Genomic DNA, 16,775 nt, shown 5'->3' with positions numbered 1-16,775 from the left:
CCCTGCATTGGCAGGTGGATTCTTAACCACTGGGCCACCAGGGAAGTCCCATATCAGTTGATACCCTGAACATGCCCCAAACTCTGCAACAAGAGGAGCCCTCAGGAGATAGGCATCTCTCTACCGATTCCGCCATCGCTCTCAGTGACTTCACCATTCTCTTAGTTGCCTAGGTTTGAAACTACAAAGTCATTCTCTGCGTATTTTCTCTCATCCCCCAGGACTGGTCACTTGCCAAGTCTTGTCAGTTTCACATTGCTTGCCTCTGTTTCCTCCTTTCAGGCTCCCTGTCATTATCCTGCTTTCGCTCTTGCCTACATTATCACAGTAGTCTCCTAAGTTCTCTCTCTGCCTCTAGGCTCTCTCATTCCAATCCTCTGGCCTCTAAACCTTTAGAAGTTTCCACAGCCTAATCTCTAGCATTCAAAGTCTTACTGACCTCCAGTCTCACTGTCATTATCCTGTTTTGCCTCTTGCTGAGATGATTACAGTAGTCTCCTAAGTTCTCTCTCTGCCTCCAGGATCTCTCATTCCAATCCTCTGGCCTCTAAACCTTTTAAGTTCCCATAGCCTGAATGCTAGCATTCAAGGTCTTTCCTCAATTGACCCATACCTACCTGTGATGGTTTACTGGACATGTCAACTTGGCTGGCTCAAAGGGTGCCAAGATATTTGGTCAAACTATTCTGAGTGTATCTGTAAGGGTGTTTTTGGATAAGGTTAATGTTTAAGTTGGTGGACCTTGAGTAAAGAAGATTGCCCTCCCTAATGTAGATGGGCCTCATCTAATCATTAGAAGGTATGACTAGAGCAAAAAGACCAGCCTCCCCCAAGCAAGAGAGAATTATCTAGTAGATTGCCTTCAGACTTCACCTGCAACAGTGGTCTTCCTGGCTCTACAGTAGCTGGTCTTCAGACTAGAACTGCACTACCAGCTCTCCCGAGTCTCTAGCCTTACAGGCCTTTGGACTTGAACTTTAGCATCAGCTCTCCTGGGTCTCCAACTTTCCAGCCCACCCTGTAGATTTTTGGACTTGCCAGCCTCCATAATCATGTGGGGCTTCCCAGGTGGCTCAGTGGTAAAGAATCCACCTGCCAATGCAGGATACGCAGGAGAGGCATGTTCGACCCCTGGGTCAAGAAGATCCCTAAGAGAAAGGAATGGCAACCCACTCCAGTATTCTTATCTGGAGAATCCCATGGACAGAGGAGTCTGGCGGGCTATAGTCCCTGGGATCACAAAGAGTCAGACAAGACTTAGCAACTGAGCACTCACCCATAATCACATGAGCCAACTCCTGATAATGAATCTCTTTCAATACATACACATATCCTATTGGTTCTCTCTGGAGAACTCTGGTTAATGGTTAATACACTTATTAACCTTGTGTCCCACTAAGCCCCTTTGTGCACCTGACCCTCCATTCAAATTGAACTGCCCCCTGCCCCCTGTATTGCTCTGGGTGTTTTATCTTCAGGCCTAGCTCACATTGCTCCACTTCTGCTCCCATCTTCACTGATGACATTAAAAAATGTCTCCTTTGCCATGAGATCTTTCCTGACCATCTCTGAACCTCTCTAGCACATCATCTGTAATCTTATGTAATACACTAGCTCATATTACCTGCGTGTTGCAGTCCACGGGGTTGCAAAGAGTAGGACATGATTGAGCAACTGAACAACTGCAACCTCATATTATGGGTTTTTTTTTGGGAGCACATCTTATCTTATTGATTATATCATGAGCAACTTAAGGGGCAAAAAATCTGTTCTTTTTCTCATACATGCAACTACCTGCTTGACATTTCTTAGATATGGCAAAGTTGCTTCAAAGATAATGTGTCCAAATCTGGACTCGTGATTCTTCCCCTGTACCTGATCCTGCCTCGTTCTCTGTTTCAGTGAGTTCAGAGCCACAGTTCAGATACTCCAGAAACAGACTTTTGAGACTGATTCACACACAGGAAACTTACTGGGAAGTTCTCTAGAAATCAATACTTTTGGGGAGTAAGTGAAGTCTGATTGGGCAGAGGGAAAAGTTGGGTTTGGAAGCAGTTGTAACAAAGGTCTCAGTGGATCCTATGGGGAGGTCTGGGAGCAGGAATTAACCTATGGTGATGTCTTGAATTGGGGCAAGTGGGCCGGGTCTTTATATTCCCCACAAAGCCAGTCAACGGATGTGGAGCTTATGTTCTAGCAAGAGGACAAAGTAGTAAGCAAAAAATACAAGAAATAAATTCTAGAGTATTTTAGCAGGTAAAAAGCATAATAGAAAAAGTGAAAAAGGACAATAAAAAGGATCAAGAGTTGAGGAGTGTGGACTGCAATTTATAATAGGGTGGTCAGGGTAGGCCTCCCTGACTAAAACGAAGACTTAATGGTAAGAAGTTAAGTGGTGTAGATACACCAGGAAAGAGATGCCCAGGCAGCATTGTTTGTATTTTACAATGAGCATTTATTGCTTTTGTTAATAATACCCCCCTCTCAGAGGTAATCATTATTTTGACTTTTATTACAGTCCTTTGGGCTTACCTGGTGGCTCAGATGGTAAAGAATCTGCCTCCAATTCAGGAGACCAGCGTTTGACCCCTGGGTCGGGAAGATCCCTTGGAGAAGGGAATGGCAACCCACTCCAGTATTCTTGCCTGGAGAATCCCATGGACAGAGGAGCCTGGTGGGCTACAGCCCATGGGGTCTCAAGGAGTCGGACACAACTGAGCGACTAACACTTTAACTTTCACACAATCTTTTAGTTTTGTCTTTTCTTGAATGTGATATAGGTGGAATCATACAGTATTTATTCTTGTGTCTGGCTTCTTTCATTCGTCATGGTGTCCGTGATATTCATCCAGGTTAGTGTGTATCTTAGTCATTTGTTCTTTTTTGTGGCTGTATATTATTCTGTTGTATGAATATACCACCCATGTATTTATCTATTCTCCTGTTGATGACATTTTGGTTGTTGCCAATGTTGACTAGTATGAACAGAGCTGCTGTGAATATTCTTATACACGTATTGTGGTGAACATATACACTGATTTCTCTTAGGTAATGTATTCAGGAGTGGAATTGCTGGGTCATAAGGTAGTCATATGTTTAATTTTAGTGGACATTGTAAAACTATTTTCCAAAGTGGTTGTATCAAATTATATTCCCACCAACTATATATATAATTTATTTTATTTATTTGACATAAAACATTGTGTAAGTTCAAAGTGTATGACATATAGATGAATATATTTACATCACAGTATGATTGCCATTGTAGCATTAGTTAACACCTCTATCATATCACATAATCATTTCTTCACATGTTTGGAACAATTAAGATCTAGTCTCTTAGTAAGGTTAATGTTTATAATACAATTATGGGTGTCTATAATCACTGTACTGTGTATTAGTCTCCAGGACTTATTTATCTACTACTTGCAAGTTTGTACCCTTAAACATCTCTGCTATTCCCCCACCCTCAGCCTCTGGCAACTACCATTCTATCCTCTGCTTCTATAAGCTTATTTATTTTAATTTTTTTGGATTTTACATATAAGCGACTTTAGGACTAGTAGCATTTTATATACTTTAGTGTGAAGTAAATCTATCACTATACTCAGTGTGAAGAAGCCTGAGGAATACCTTCACCAATTTATTTTGTAATATAATTTTCCTTTTTGTGTATATCCAAAGTGATAGATGATAAAACAGACATCTAAGTCCAAAAGAGCTCTTTCAATATATTTGAAATAAAAGTTTGAAGTACCCCAAAACACACATTTGTGTCCATCATTTCCCAATAAGACAAAAAAAAAAAGTGCCCAATCAACTCATTGAAATCCACCCCAGAGAGTGTAATACTGAAGCTTCATCTGCGGGGCCTTTAAGGCACTGCCCCAAGAGGAGTTGGCAGGTGGATGGCTGGGCCTGTAAAGACTGACCAAAGTCACTGACAAGTGCCTGGTGAAGGTCAGTGGTCAAGTTACCTTGCCAGCTCCTAACTTAGTTTATTTCTAGGCTTCAGGCTCCTGGTTCCACCCTGGAAGAGCTTCTGTTGTGACTTCATGACAACATCCAGCTTGACCTTACCCCCTGCCAGTGCCCCACTCCCAAGGTCTGAGGCAGCCCAGTGCTCTGTCTTACCATCTTTTTTTTTTTTTTGTCTTACCATCTTTAAGATCAGCCCTCCAACTCTCTGCTGTGTTCTTTCTTCAAGAATCAGATACCTCTGGGACTTTGCTGGTGGTAGAGTGGATAAGAATCTGCCTGCCAATGCAGGGGACACAGGTTCCATCCCTGGTCTTGGAGGATTCCACGTGCTCTGGAGCAACTAAGCCTGGGTACCTAGAGCTTATGCTCTGCAACAAGAGAAGCCACTGCCATGAGAAGCCTGCACACTGCAACTAGAGTATCCCCTGCTCGCCACAACTAGAGAAAGCCCGCATGTAGCAACAAAGCCCCAGTGCAACTAGAAAAGGAAAATAATCAGATACCTCAACAAATTCTCTCAAAAATCCCTAAAGCATTGACCATATTTCTCATACTCAGGACCCAGCATGTAAAGTCATATTTGGTCAGGATCTGATAAGGAAGTCTTACATCAAAGTCTTATCCGAAGACAGGGTATTGGATGTGGAATTCAATTCTAGTTGGCTCCCATGACTAGACAGGGGAGATTTAACCTTAATTTGATCAGCTGCTCTTTGATATGTTTAAAAAAAAATCAAGAATAATGTTCATTTAGTTTTACATAAGCACTAGGGGCCTTTCCTGCATTCTGATCAAATTCTCAGAACTGTTATTAGGATTTGAATTGGATTCACAGATACAACGTTTGGCGAATTCTTTTCTCACTGAGATTTAGTGTATTATTTATTGCCTGACCCATATGATTCCAAATTATTTAAAATGTATAAATTATTTATGATCCAGATGGTGATTTGATACTACTCTGCATCTCAAAATGTTCTGGGCTTTTGCTGCATGCACAAACGTTCAATTGCAAAATTCAGGTGGGTCTTTCGGTACCGGTGTGGTGTTGCTGCTTAGTCACTAAGTCATATCTGATTCTTTTGCGACCCTGTGGACTGTAGCCCGCCGGGCTCCTCTGTCCATGGGATTTCCCAGGCAAGAATACTGGAGTGGGTTGTCATTTCCTTCTCCAGGGGATCTTTCCCAACCCAGGGGTCAAACCCATGTCTCCTGGATTGGCAGGTGAATTCTTTACCACTGAACCACCAGGGGAGCCCATGTGATCGTCCAAGTAATTGTTGGTTACAAATAAATACTCCAGTTTTCAGCAACCCTTTCCCCCCTTGGTTTTCACTGCTTAGAATTAAAAACTATTCTGTGGGAACTACCAAATTAAGAAAGAGAAAAGGGAAGAAAATTCCACTTTTTTGGTCTTATCAGAGAGGGGAAATTTTTTAAGCCAAATTAAAACTTTCTAAGTTTTAAAACAAGACGCTGTGAGTAGGCCTATATATATATATACATATATGTATAAAAGGATGGGTCTCAAATACGTCAGGAAGAGGGTAGAACAAGTCAGGGAGAATCTCAAATAGATAGGGAAAAATAAAAAACATGTTAGGATAGAGAAGTCAGAGTCTCAGAATGAACAAAGTGCTCTGAGCAGCAGTGCCTTGATGGTTGACAGGAACAGGTACCTAATGAAAGGTGGCAAAAAGGAAACCAAGAAGAAAGTGGTTGATCCAATTCCTTAGAAAGATTGATATGATGTGAAAGCACCAGTTATGTTCAATACAAGAAATATTGGAAAAACACTAGGCATGAGAACTCAAGAATTCAAATTATATCATGTTTTTGAAATGAGCCTTGTTGATCTGCAGGATGATGAAGTTGCATTTAGAATACTCAAGCTAATTACTGAGGCTATTCGGGGCAAAGCTACCTAACTTTGTGGCATGGAATTTACCTGTGACAAAATGTGCTCCGTGGTCAAAAAATGGCAGCCTGTGATTGAAGGTCATGTCAGTGTGAAGACTACTGAAAGTTATTTAGTTTGTCTATTTTATTTAAAAATGCAACAATTAGATTTGGGAGATCTCTTACACTCAGCAGCAACAGGTCTGCCAAATCCAGAAGATGATGATGAAAATCATGACCCTAGAGTTAAAGACAAATAACTTGAAAGAAGTGGTCAATAAATTGATTCCAGACAGTACTGGAAAAGACATAGATGAGATTTGCCAAAGTACTTATCCACTCCATGATGTCATTGTTAGAGAAGTAAGTGTACTGAAGAAGCCCAAGTTTGAATTGGGAAAACTCATGGGGCTTCATGAGGTGATGGTAACAGTTCTGGAAAGCTATCAAGGATGAGACAGGTACTAAAGTTGAATAGGCTGATGGATATGAGCCCAGTCCAAGAATCAGTTAAAAAATTCAGACTTTTAACGGTAACAAATAAAAAGTTTTATTTGTGACAAAGAAGGATCTCAAACATGTCAAAAAGTATCTCAGTCTGATAGGAAGACTTAAGTAGTAAGGAGGAACCTCAAACACCTCAGAAAAGGTCTCAAGCAAGTAAGAGTGGAGTGTTGTTTAATTTCCTCTTATTTGTGAGTTTTCCAAATTTCTTTCACTTATTGATTTCTAATATCATTCTGCTGTGATTAGAGAACATCAGTTCAGTTCAGTTCAGTCGCTCAGTCGTGTCTGACTCTTTGTGATGCCGTGAATCGCAGCACGCCAGGCCTCCCTGTCCATCACAAACTCCCGGAGTTTACTCAGACTCGCTCATCGAGTCGGTGATGCCATCCAGCCATCTCATCCTCTGTCGTCCCCTTCTCCTCCTGCCTGCAATCCCTCCCAGCATCAGGGTCTTTTCCAATGAGTCAACTCTTCGCAGGAGGTGGCCAAAGTACTGAAGCTTCAGCATCAGTCCTTCCAATGAACACCCAGGACTGATCTCCTTCAGGATGGACTGGTTGGATCTCCTTGCAGTCCAAGGGACTCTCAAGAGTCTTCTCCAACACCACAGTTCAAAAGCATCAATTTTTTGGTGATCAGCTTTCTTCACAGACCAACTCTCACATCCATACATGACCACTGGAAAAACCATAGCCTTGACCAGATGGACCTTGTTGGCAAAGTAATGTCTCTGCTTTTTAATATGCTATCTAGGTTGGTCATAACTTTCCTTCCAAGGAGTAAGCGTCTTTTAATTTCATGGCTGCAATTACCATCTGCAGTGATTTTGGAGCCCAAAAAATAAAGTCTGGCACTGTTTCCACTGTCTCCCCATCTATTTCCCTTGAGGTGATGGGACCAGATGCCATGATCTTAATTTTCTGAATGTTAAGAGAACATACTTCCTATTATTTCAATCCTTCTAAATTGATTGACATTTGTATTATGGCCTAACATATGGTCTTGGAGAATGTTTCTGTGCACTCTCCATTTCTGATAGAGTTGAAGTCTCCAACTATGAGAGTGGACTCATCTACATCTTTTTGCAATTTTATTAGTTTTGGACTCACATAGTTTAACACTCTGTTGTTAGGCACATACACATTAATGATTGTTATGTCTTTTTGCAGAACTGACCCCTTTATCATTGTGTAGTGCCCTTCTTTATCTTCGATAATGTTCCTTGCTTTGAAGTTTGTTCTGTCTGAAATTAATATAGTGATTTTGACTTAATTTTGATTATTGTTGTTATTTAGTGGCTAAGTCATGTCTGACTCTTTTGTGATCCCATGGACTGTAGCCCTCCAGGCTCCTCTGTCCATGGGATTTCCCAAGCAAGAATATTAGAGTGGGTTGCCATTTCCTTTTCCAGGAGATCTTCCTGACCCAGAGATTGAACCCCCATCTCCTGCATTGGCAGGTGGATTCTTTACCACTGAGCCACAAGGGAAGCCCATATCTAAGCATACATAAGTATATATCTATATATGTGATATATACATTAAGCATACATAATCAAATACATTGTTGGTATTATTATTTTGAACAAACTGTTGTCTGTTAGATCAATTAAGAATAAGAAAGAGAAAAGTTTTAATTTTACCTTTACTTACTCCTTTTTTGATATTTTTCCTTGCTTTATACAGATTGAGTTTCTGACCTATATTATTTTCCTTCTCTTAAAAGAACACCTTTTAACACTCCTTGCATGGCAGGTCTACTGTCAGCAAATTCTCTCAACTTCTGTTTGGCTGAGAAAGTCTTTATTTCTCCTTCCCCTTTGAAGGTTAATTTTGCAGAGTAAAGAATTCTAGGTTGTTGGGTTTTTTCCCCCTCTCAACACTTGAAATGTTTCACTTCATCCTCTTGTTTGTGTGGCTTCTGAGGAGTAGTTCTTATCTTTGTACTTCTTATTTTTGTTCCTCTATAGGTAAGATGTTGTGGGGTTTTGTTATAGTTCTTGCTGTTTTGTTTGTTTTTTAAACCACTGACTTCTTTTAGGCTTTTTCTTTATCTTTGATTTTCTGTAGTTTGAAAATCATATGCTGAGGTGTAGTTTTATTGTCATTTATCCTGCTTTGCATTCCCTGAACTTCCTGCATCTGTGGTTTGGTGTTTGACGTTGATGTGGGGGAAATTCTCAGTCATTATTGTTTCAAATATTTCTTCTGTTCCTTCTTCTTCTCCTTATGATATTCTCATTATGCTGATGTTATCCTTTTTTTTTTTTAAGTTGTTCCATAGACCTTGGATATTTTTATCTGTTTTTCTTTTTTCAGACTGTGTTCTATTTGCTTTCAGTTTTTGAAGATTTTATTGAAGTATCCTCTAGCTCAGAGATTCTTTCCTCAGCCATGTCCAGTATACTAATAAGCCCATCAAAGGCATTCTTCATTTCTGTTACAGTGTTTTTAATCTCTAAAATTTCTTTGTGGCTCTTTCTTAGGATTCTTATCTCTCTGCTTACATTGCCCATCTGTTTTTACATGCTGCATACTTTATCTATTAGGGCCCTTAGTAGTTTAATCATAGTTGTTTTAAATTCCTGATCTGATAATTCCAACATTCTTCCCATGTCTGCTTCTGAGGCTTACTCTCACTTCAAAGTGTGTTTTTTGCCTTGTGGTATCTTGTAATTTTTTCTTAACAGCCAGACATGATGTACTGCATAAAAGGAACTGCTGTAAACAAGCCTTAGTAATGTGGTGAGGTATTGGGGGAAGGAGAGGATTATACAGTCCTGTGATTAGACCTCAGTCTTTTAATGACACTATGCCTCAGGACTGTGAACTTCACAAGAGTTTCTAGTCTTTTCTTCTCCTATAGTTGGGGCAGGATGTCTATAATGGGCTGTAGTTGGGTATTTCTCTTCCCCCTAGGTCAGTTAGGCTTTGATAATAACTCAACAGGTTAGACTCTGTTTAATTAATTTCCCATGAAGGCAGATATTGTTAAGAACAGAGTATGATAGTGTATGTCAAAATACTTCCTTTCCTCTCCCCATCCCTATGAGGGGATTTTTCTCCAATATTAATTGTAGGAAATTGGTTGAATCCTGGAGGTAAATCTCATAATATTATGGAAACCCCCTTAATTGAGTCCCTCTGGAGTTTTTAGCTTTCAGAGTTGCATACTGAACCTTTAGCAATTCATCAATTACAGTTTAGATTTTTCTACCCTTGCAGTGGTCCCTATGGTCATTTCTACTGGTGAGTCTCTGTTCAAGTTAGCTGTGACTTCCTGTGTTCACTTGTCTATCTCTTCCATCTTGGGGTAGTAATTTGCCCTATGTTCTCCCCTCTTACAAATCCAAGAAGAGCTGTTGCTTTTTCAGTCTGTTCAACTTTTCACTAGGTTTCAAGACAGAGCGGCAACTTCCAAAGCTTCTTACATGCCGAATCAGATACCGAAAGTCTCAGTTATTGTATTTCCAACTCCAAAATTTGCATTTTGTTCTTTTTTTAATAACCTCTCTTTATTATATCTCCAGAGAATACTGACTGAACAACAACAATCTCTTTATTGCTATTCCTACTTGATAAGACATGGTTATTCTCTTAGTTGGTTAGGGCTGCTTTAACAAAAGACCACAGACTGGGTAGCTTTAACAAGAAACATTTATTTCTCACAGTTTTGAAGGCTGGGAAGTCCAAGATCAACGTGGTGGCATATTTGGTAAAGGTCTACTTCCTGGTTCATAGACAGCTGAGTTTTCATTGTATCTTAACAAGACAAAAGGGGCAAGGGATCTCTCTGGGGTCTCTTTGTAAGGACAGTAATCCCATTCTTAAGGGCTCTACCCTCATGATCTAATTATCTCCCAAAGGAACTGCCTCCAAAGACCATAATATTAGGGATTAGACTTCAGCATGTGAATTTTGAGGGGAACACAGACGTTCAGTCAATCATAGTGAGCATATCTTTCTCTCCTTTAAGCATGATTTCCTTTAGTTCTTTGAATATATTTATAATGGCTACTTTCATGTCTTGGTCTGTTAAATCTTACTGCTCTCACAGACAGTTTCTGTTACCTGATTTTTTCCCTGTGTATGAATCATACATTCCTGTTTTTTTTTTTTTATGTCTTGTAATTTTTTGTCGAAAATTGGACATTTTATATAAAGTATTATAGCAACTCTGGAGACTGATACTCTTGCTCCTGAGGCTAGTTATCGTTGTTTGTTTACTTGCTTAGTGACTGGGTGGATTATTTTAGTGAAGTTGATTTCCCCTTCAGTGTGAAACCTCTGATATTGCTCCTCAGAGGGCAAAGTCTTGGGCATGAGCAGTCAGTCTGGGATGAAAGTTTTAGCAGGACTCTTTTTGAAGCTCTCTTTCCCTGATCACACCCAGCTGTTAAACCCACTAATTGCTGGCTGATTGCTCTATTGCTTTCAACAATGCCCTGGGACATAAATTGCCCCACAGAAGGAACCCTTTAAATCCAGATTAGTTTAGAGGGATAGTATTTGAGGTCAATCTTTGAGGGTTCTTCTGACCCTAGAAGGGGTATTCTAGCTGGCACTCTCACTGGTTCTCCCTGTAAACTAGCTGACCTGTGATTTAGTTTGTGCCTCTAATGAAACTATCAGTCTCCTCCTAATCACTTTCCACTGTTCCTGCATTGTTTTTGATAGTGTCCTTAGACTTGAGTTAGTTCCTTTGGAAAGAGTCCAGGGCTCTGTTTTATGGTCTGCCTCTCCCTTTGGGCAAAATTTCTAAGCCATGGCTCCATAGCTGGGGAGAGGAAATGTCACATGCTTCTTTCTGCTTTAGGAGCTGGGCACTGAGCAGGGTTTGGTAGCCTTTGGTCTTTTCAGTTTTCCTTTTCCTTCATGAAACCTCTGCCTCACGAACAAGTTGGGACAATAGTGATTGATGCCCCAGTATTCTCAGTGTACTGCACCTGAAGTAGATCTTCCACTCAAGGAGTGGGGGCTATGTGGAAAATATAAAGGATAATAAGGACCATTATAAATTCTACAGTAAAAAATTGTATTACCTAGAAGGAATGGAATAAATGGAATGGCAACCTGCTCCAGGATTCTTGCCTGGAGGATCCCAGGGACAGAGGAGCCTGGCAGACTACAGTCCATGGAATCATATCAATGTATGACAAAACCCACTGAAAAATTAATTAATTAATTAAAAAAAAAAAGAGTGACTTGAGAAAGGAGAATGAAGCTGTAGTATCATGGTCCCTGATTTCAAACTACACTACAAAGCTATTTAATCAAAACAGTATGGTACCAGCACAAAAGCAGACACACAGATCAATGAAACAGAAATGAGAGCCCAGAAATAAACCCACACATGTATGGACAATTAGTTTATGACAAAAGAGAAAGAACATACAGTGAAGAAAGGGAAGTCTGTTCAATAAATGGTGCTGGTAAAATTGAACAGCCGTATGTAAAAGAATGAATCTAGACCATTATCCTATGCCACAAATAGGAACTCAAAGTGGATTAAAGACATGCATGTAGGACCTGAAAGCATAAAATCCCCAGAAGAAAACATAGGCAGTAACCTCCTTGACATTGATCTTAGTGATGTTTTTGTAGATTTGACTCCAAAGGCAAAGGAAACAAGTGTAAAAATAAACAAATGAGACTACATCATACTACAAAGCTTTTGCACAGTGAAGAAAACCATTATCAAAACAAAAAAGCAAACTACTGAATAGGAGAAGATACTTGCAAATCCAATAAGATGTTACTATCAATATATAAAGAACTCATACAGCTCAACAACAACAAAAATAGTCTAATTAAAAGTGGGCAGATACATGAATAGACAATTTTCTATAGAAGACATATAGATGACCAACATGAAAAGATGAAAAGGCACATGAAAAGATGTTCAACATCACTAATTATTAGGGAAATGCACATCAAAACCACAGTAAGATATCATCCCACCCATACCTATTAGAGTGGCTATTATCAAAAAGACAAGAAATAACAAATATTGGAAAGGATATGGAGAAAAGGGAATCCTTGTACACTGTTGGGAGGGATTGTAAATTGGTGCAGCCACTATGGAAAACTGTATGCAGATTTCTAAAAAAAAATTAAGAATACAGCTACCATGAAAAGTGACAGTTAAAGTGTTAGTTACTTAGTTGTGTATGACTCTTGGCGACTCCATGGACTGTAGCTCTTCTTGTTCCTCTGTCCATGGAATTCTACAGGCAAGAATACTAGAGAGGGTAGCCATTCCCTTCTCCAGGGCATCTTCCCCACCAAGGGATTGAACCCGGGCCTCCTGCATTGCAGGCAGATTCTTTACCATCTGAGCCACCAGGGAAGACATAGAACTATCATAGTGGGTAGTGAAAGTTGTTCAGTCATATCCAAGTCTTTGCGGCCCCATGGACTATACAGTCCATGGAATTCTCCAGGCCAGAATACTAGCGTGGGTAGCCTTTCCCTTCTCCAGGGAATCTTCCCAACCCAGGGATCGGACCCAGGTCTCCCACATTGCAGGTGGATTCTTTACCAGCTGAACCATAAGGGAACTACCATATGACCCAGCTATTCTACTTCTGGGTATTTATCTCAAGAATATGAAAATACTGATTTGAAAAAATATAGGCACCCCTATATTCATTGTAGCATTATGTACAATAGCCAAGATATGGAAACAACATAAGTGTTCATTGACAGAGGGATGGATAAAAAAGATGAGGTGTATATATACAATGGAATACTACTCAGTCAAAAAGAATGTTATCATTTGTGATAACATGGATGGGCCTTCAGGGTATTATGCTAAGTGAAATAAGTCAGAAGGAAAAAGACCAACACTGTATGATTTCAATTTTATGTAGAATCTAAACAAAACAAAAGCAAACTCATAGATACTGAGAATAGCTTGATTACCAGAGAGGAAAGGGGTTGGGGGTGGGTGAAAGGGATGAAGGGAGTCAATTATATGGGGATGGATAGTAATTAGACTTTTGGGAGTGATCACATTATAGTGTGTATAGCTGTCAAATTATAATGTTGTACACCTGTGACTTATATATAAACAAAAAATAAAACTGTTTTTGTTTGCAGATAATAAAATCTCATGTAGAAAATCCTAAAGTCTTCACAAAAAAACTTGCTAATCAGTAGATTCAGAAAAGTTGCAGGATACAAAATCAGTTGTATTTCTATATGCTAACAATGATATATCTGAAAAAAGAAAACAATCTCATTAATAATAGCATTAAAAACAATACAGTAGTTAGGAAAATAGTTCTAAAAATAGTTCCCTAAAATAGTTAGGGAAAATTTTAACCAAACAGGTAAAAGATGTGTACATTGAAAATTATAAGACTTTGATGAAAGAAATTGAGAAGACACAAAAAAGGGGAAGATATCCTGTGTTCACGGATTAGAAGAATTAATATTATTAAAATGTCCATACTTTCCAAAGCCATTTATATACTCAGTGCATCTCTATCAAAATTCTGGTGACATTTAAAAAATTTTCTTTCTTTCTTTTTGACTGTGCTGGGTCTTCATTGCTGTGTGTGGGCTTCCTCTAGTTGTGGTGAGCAGGAGCTACACTCTAGTTGTGGTACATGGGCTTCTCTCTGCGGTGGGCTCTCTTGTTGCCAAGCATGGACCTTAGGCAAGTGGCCTTCAGTAGTTGTGGTGCATGGGCACAGCTGCCCTGCAGCATGTGGGGTCCTCCCTGACCAGGGATCAAACCCATGTCCCCTGCATTGACAGGCAGATTCTTAACCACTAGACTACCAGGAAAGTCCTCCAGTGACATTTTCCACAGAAATAGGAAAACAATCCTAAAATTCATGTGGAAGTACAAAAGACTGTGAATAGCCAAAGAACTTTTGAGAAAGAAGAACAAAGCTGGAGGCATTGTACTTCCTGATTTCAAAGTATATTACAAAGCTATAGTTATAAAAACAGTATGCTACTGGCATCAAAATAGACATGTAGGCAAATGGAACAGAACTGAGAACCCAGAAACAAAACCATGCACATACTGTCAACAATATTTGACAAGGGAGCCAAGAGTACTCTGGGAAAAGGATAGTGTTTTCCATAAATGGCACTGGGAAAACTGGATATTCACATGTAAAATAATAAAATGGATCCCTTTGTTACATCACTCACAAAAATTAACTCAAAATTGATTAAAGACTTAGACATAAGACCTGAACCCATAAAACTCCCAGAAAAAAACGTAAGGGAAAAATTCCTTAATGATTTTTGGCAGTGATTTTTTTTATGTGACACCAAAAGCACAATGAAAGCAAAAATAAATGAGTGGGACTATAGCGACCTAAAAAGCTTCTGCACAGTGAAAGAAGAAATAAACAAAATGAAGACAACCTATGGAATGGGAGAAAATATTTGCAGACCTTGTATCTGATGATAGGCTAATATCCAAAATAGATAAGGCACTCATACAACTCAATAGCAAAAAGAAAAAAAACAACAACAAAACACTCAATTAAAAATGGTTAAAGGACCTGAAAAGACATTTTCCCAATGAATACATACAAATGGCCAACAAGTCACGAAAAGGTGCTCAATATCACCAGTCGTCATGGAGATGCAGATCAAAATCACAGTGAGCTATCACCTCATACTTATTAGAATGGTTATCATCAAAAAGACAAGAGATAACAAGTGGTGGCAAGAATGCAGAAAAAAACATTTACTGACGTTGGTGGGAATGTAAATTGGTACAACCATTTGGAAAACAGTATAGAGGTTCCTTAAAAACTTGAAAATAGAATTACCATATGATTTAGCAATCCCATTTCTGGGTATATATCCAAAGGAAATGAAATCAGGATCTGAAATAGATATCTGCACTCCTATGTCAGTATGGCATTATTAACAACAGCCAATATAAGGAAATAAGCTAAAGGCCCATTAGTTGAAGAATGGATGAAGAAAATGTGATATATACATATATATGCAGGAATATTATTCAGCCATAAAATGGCAGGAAATCCATTTGTGAAAACCTGGATGGACCTTGAGGGCATTATGTTAAATGAAATAAGTCAGATAAAGATAAATGCTGAGTGCTCGCTTCGGCAGCACATATACTAAAATTGGAACGATACAGAGAAGATTAGCATGGCCTCTGCTCAAGGATGACACGCAAATTCATGAAGCGTTCCATATTTAAAAAAAAAAGATAAATGCTGAATGATCTCCCTTATATATGGACTCTAACAAGGCTGAACTCATAGAAACAGAGTATAATGGCAGTTGCCAGCAGCTGGTGTGAGGGTGGTGGTGTTGGGAGAAATGGGATATGTTGGTCAAAGAGTATAAACTTGTAAGATGAACAGGTTCTGGAGATCTAATGTATATTATGGTGAGTATATTTAACAATAGTTTATTATATACTTGAAAGTTGCTGAGAGAGTTAATCTTAAATGTTCTCACCACACACATAGAAAAGGTAGTTATATTAGGTAATGGAGGTGTTAACCTTATTGTGGTAATCATTTCACAATATACACGTGTATCAGATGATCACATTGTATACCTTAAAGTTACACAATGTTAAATGTCAAGTACATCCCAATAAAGCTGGAGAAAAATAAAACCACGCATAACCTTAAAAACACATCAGGAGGAGTATGTTTTCATGTCTCAAACATGTTCTTAAAGGTCTTAAAAAGTCAGAACAGATCTTAAGTATATCAAGAAGTCTCTCAAAATTGAAAGTCATCAGGAAGAGTTTGTTGTTTTTGTAATAGAGTTTCTGGTTGACATAATTCACATCCAGTAAAATTCACTACTTTAAAGTATATAATTTAGTGGATTTTAGTGTGTATACAAGGTCTTGCAACCATCACCACTATCTAATTGCAGAATATTGTTATCACTCTAAGAATCACTCTAACCCCATGCCCTTTAGCAGTCACTCACCATTCCTCCCTACCCAAAGCTACTGACAATGACTAATCTACTTTCTGTCTCTATGAATTTGCCTATTTTGACATTTCATATAAACAGAATCATATAATATGTGACCTTTTCTTCCCTGGTTTCTTTCCCTTAGTGTAATGTCTTCAAGATCCATCTATGCTATAGTATATATGAGTTACTTCATTTCTTTTTATGGCTGAATAATATTCCATTGTATGGATATATCACATTTTTATTTATTCATCAGTTGGTAGACATTTGGGTTGTTTCTATTTTTATATTAATAATAGAAATTAATAATAGCCAAAAAGTATAAACAATATAATATATGCTACTATGAACATTTGAGTACAAGTTTTGTGTGAACATCAGTTTTTATTTCTCAGGGAGTATATACCTAGAAGTGAAATTGCTGAGCCATATGGTAAAGTGTGTGTG

The 16,775-nt window shown here is 38.8% G+C and overlaps 1 non-coding gene and 1 pseudogene across 1 annotated transcript; both read left to right on the top strand.

Moving 5' to 3' along the window:
- Positions 1-5,639: 5,639 nt before the first annotated feature.
- Positions 5,640-6,394, top strand: LOC136154435 (small ribosomal subunit protein eS1-like; annotated as a pseudogene).
- Positions 6,395-15,478: 9,084 nt separating this feature from the next.
- On the top strand, positions 15,479-15,585 carry LOC136154860 (U6 spliceosomal RNA). Its single transcript, XR_010660566.1, has one exon. It is a non-coding gene; the product is annotated as a U6 spliceosomal RNA (small nuclear RNA).
- The last annotated feature ends 1,190 nt before the right edge of the window (positions 15,586-16,775 follow it).

Source organism: Muntiacus reevesi, chromosome X (genome assembly GCF_963930625.1).
Source record: "Muntiacus reevesi chromosome X, mMunRee1.1, whole genome shotgun sequence".
Taxonomy (NCBI): Eukaryota; Metazoa; Chordata; class Mammalia; order Artiodactyla; family Cervidae; genus Muntiacus; species Muntiacus reevesi.
The sequence above is the reverse complement of the archived record's forward strand: the minus strand, read 5'-3'. Positions and strand labels throughout refer to the sequence as shown.